The sequence below is a fragment of the Lutra lutra genome, chromosome 6 (genome assembly GCF_902655055.1).
Source record: "Lutra lutra chromosome 6, mLutLut1.2, whole genome shotgun sequence".
Lineage (NCBI taxonomy): Eukaryota > Metazoa > Chordata > Mammalia > Carnivora > Mustelidae > Lutra > Lutra lutra.
The window spans coordinates 35,296,884-35,301,045 of NC_062283.1; positions in this window are offsets into that span (position 1 = coordinate 35,296,884).

Sequence of the window (4,162 nt, forward strand, 5' to 3'; positions counted from 1 at the left end):
GTCACCGTAAATTTATATCCTAACTCCCAGGAGCTGAGCTCATGGGCAGCCAATCCAGAGAGCCAGGGTCAAGTTTGCAAGCTACGGCCTCACTCCGTCCTATCACAGGGCTGCTTCCTGCTCCTCCAATGATAGGAGGCTTACCTCAGCTACCTGGGGGAGAAAAAAAAAACCAGTTTCATTTGACGACTTCCCTATTACATCCAAACATCAACACGAAACCAATATCAGAAAATAACCTTGGACCCGGCAGGATGAAAGCCAGTCCGTGGAAGAGAAAACAAGCCTTTACGGGAAAAGCAGGTGGGGAGGCCGAAGAAAGAGGTGTTTTATCTCCTTCACCTTCAGCTCTCCCGAAAGAGGGAAAGCTCTAAAAAGAAAGGTCATTGAACGCAATACGTATACTCCTCGAGTTGGAGGAAAAACTCAGGAGAAGTTGATAAGGGACATGTTTTCCAAATCCCGCTACCCCTGGAAAGGGTCGCCCTGAATCTTGACAGATCATTCTAAGACATCTTGAAAATTCACATTTTCATTTTCTGTAATGCCTGAATTTTTTTAAGGGCATCTATACATGTTTATAATAAAAAAAGAAGAACTAGTTCTATTGAAACAAAAGCAAAAATTGGCAGAAATCCAATTTTGGTTAATTGACATGGGGAGGCATTACAAAGTAAATATTGAAAGCACCACGCTTTGGAGGCACCCAGACCTGGAACCATATGCCAGCTGTGTGACCTCTGGCCAGGGACACAGTATTTCTGAGTTTGTTTCTCATTCAAAAACTAAGTAGTCACCTTAAAGGGTGACTATAGGGCCAAATGTGATAGTGTTCCTAAGGAAAAAACAAGGAAGTGTACTGAGTGCTGGACTCTTTCTTTCTTTCTTTCTTTCTTTCTTTCTTTCTTTCTTTCTTTCTTTCTTTTCTTTCTATTTTATTTATTTATTGGAGAGAGAGAGCATGAGCAGGGGAGGAGGAGGCAGAGGCAGAAGGAGAAGCAGACACCCCACCCCTCCCCGAGCAGGGAGCCTGACAGCACCTGGTTCCATCCCAGGACTCCAGGATCATGACCTGAGCTGAAGGCAGAGGCTTAACCAACTGAGCCACCCAGGCGCCCCTCCATCCTTTCTGTGTATTAAGAATGTCTAGCCCCTAGTAAGTACTCAATAAAGGGCCAATAATTTATTATTGGTAGCATGGTTACTAATATTTTATTCATTCTGCCAGCAAATAGGTTTGGGATCCAGCTATGGGCTGGGCACTGTCTCAACATTGGATTTAGAGGGTTGATTAGAACGAGAGATGACCCAGGCTTCAACAAGGGTTAAATGATATCTCCATCCCTCCAACTTTTTCTTTCCTTTTATTTAAGGAAACTGCATTTTCTCAGCCTGGTTCTCCAGTTTGGCTGTGCATCCTGCCTGCTCCTTCTTATTCAGAGGTGAATAAGCCCCTCCCAGCCCACAGGGTGATCGGTATAGCCTGGAGGAGAGACACATAGAAGTACCATGCAAGGGGCGCCTGGGTGGCTCAGTGGGTTAAGCCGCTGCCTTTGGCTCAGGTCATGATCCCAGGGTCCTGGGATCGAGTCCCACATCGGGCCCTCTGCTCAGCAGGGAGCCTGCTTCCCTCTCTCTCTCTCTCTGCCTGCCTCTCGGCCTACTTGTGATCTCTGTCTGTCAAAAAAAAAAAAAAACCTTAAAAAAAAAAAAAGTACCATGCAAACAGGTGGGAGGGAATGGGCAGTATTGTGTCAGGGGTACAGAGTGTTGGTTTGGGTAGATGAAAGAGATCTAGAGATGGTGGTAGTCTGGTTGTACAGCAAAGTGAATGTCCTTAATGTCACTGGGCTGTAGACCTTAAAAATGGTTAAAATGATAAATTTCAGAGGACACCCTCTCCCCTGCTGCTCCCCCTGCTTATGCGTGCTTTCTCTTTCTGTCAAATAATAAGTAAAATCTTTAAAGAAAGACAGCAAATTTCATGTTATGTATATTTTACCACAATTAAAAAAAAAGGCAGGTGGAAGAGCAGGGGCAGAGCCAAGGGGGGCATTGACTTTGCACAAAGTTACTCTATGGACCCAGTAAGTCCATCTGCAGGTACATATAATCCCGGGTTCTCACAGGAGGGAGAGCCATCTTGGGGCCATTATGGGCATCAGGGGTCAGAGGGGCAACCTAGCCCTGGCCCTGTGCCCGTCAAACACCAAGCCTTGGGCAGGGTTCTGGGGGACACACTGGCAGCGGCCTGGGACCCGGGCTGGCTACGTATGTGATGTGTGAGGCCTAGCGCCAAATGAGAACAAAGGGCCCCTTGTTCAAAAAGTATTAAGTAGGGGCGCCTGGGTGTCTCAGTCAGTTAAAGGCTGACTCTTGGTTTGCTTCTCGCTCTCCCTCTGTTCTTTCCCCAGCTCATGCTTACTCTCTCTCTCTCTCAAATAAATAAATAAAATCTTTAAGAAAAAAACAAGTGCTAATTATTTCAAGACGGAGACAGCAGAGCATGAAACCAATCGCAGGGCTTTCTGAGTGCAAGCTCTGAGCCACTGTAAGTGTCCCATGGCCATGGAGGGGACTCTGGTGGGAACAGTTCTCAATCAGTGCTTTGGTGGAAGATGACAGAGGAAGGGAGAGGGGAAAAGTGAGAGAATAGTTTTTGAAAGTTTCATTTAAGTATCGCAACTAGAAAAGTTCACCAATCATAACCATACAGAATTTTCACAAAGAGAATAAACTTGTGGACCCAGCAGTTACATCAAGAAGCCCAATCCCAGGGGCACCTGGGTGGCTCAGTGGGTTAAAGCCTCTGCCTTTGGCTCAGGTCATGATCCGGGGGTCCTGGGATGGAGCCCTGCATCGGGCTCTCTGCTCGGCGGGGTGCCTGCTTCCTCCAATCTCTCTCTCTGCCTACTTGTGATTTCTGTCTGTCAAATAAATAAATAAAAATCTTTAAAAAAAAAAAGAAGCCCAATCCAGAGCCTAGAAGCCTTCCTCGTGCTTTTCACAGGGACCCCAACCGGGACTTCCAATAGCGTAGATTACTTTTGTCCCCCTGGGGGTTTCATGTAAATGGGAACCGGAGGGTTCTCTTCCAAGGCTGGCTTTTTTCTCTTTCATGTCTCAGCCATGCTGTGGCCTGTAGTGCAGTTGTAAGGGTTGTAAGTTCTCTGACTGACGATGCCAAGGGTCAGAGAGGATGTGGGAGGCCCAGAACTCTCCTAAGCCTCAGGAGGGAGCAACCCCTTTGGAAAACTGAGTGGCGTTATCCACTAAAGCTGAGCGGACACCCACCCTCAGACCGGCACTTCCATTCCTAGATACAAACACAACCCAACTGCGTGTGCCTGCTCTAAGACGGCTTCTATGAGCACTGTTTGTATTAGTCCCAAAGGCACTTACAAAAACGGGCATATTCACAAAATGGAGAATTCTCCCCCCCCCACCTCCCCCCCGGAGCCAGTACATTTGTTTAGAAGGACCATTTACTCTCTTGGGTGGCCTGTGGAGTCAACACTGGGACCAGAAGATAAACTCAGTCTTGAGGGAAATTGAAGACATCAAATGAAGAGGGGAGGGGGTGGGGGGTAGGGAGTGGGGAGTGGAAGGGAGGTCTCCAGTGTCAGGAGTCAGGGGAGGAGGCGTGACATATTGAACAGAGGAATTTTCCCAAGAGACACTCAAGAATCTGTGAGTTTAGAACCCCCATTCCCAGAAATCTAACTGTATCCCAGTGAGAAAATTTGCATTGTGAAAATGGTGAGTCCAAGGGCGAAGAGAGAGGGGCTGGGCACGCCCTCCTTCCTGAGGCCACACCCTCTGCCCGGAATCGGCCAATACAAAGTCCAGCCTCAACCTGGTTTGCTTGCACCTTTCACTTACCCAGCTCTGCTTCCTCTCTCCTCCGTATCAGGTACCTGAACTCTGGACAGCACCCTTTCCCAAGCCAGGTCAAGACCAAGGACGGAAATCCCCTGGCCAGAAGGCAGTCTCAGAGTTTCTTTTGGGTTGGGGACAAAAATGACTGAATTGGGGTCTCCTGCCTTAAGTGCTCAGGGAATCTCTATCCGTCTCCATGTTCCCCTGCCTAGGTGTCTTTTCCTGTCCCTCCAGTGGTTCCCAGAATCTCCCCTCTCTCAGTTGTTTCTGGGGCCCCACTGCA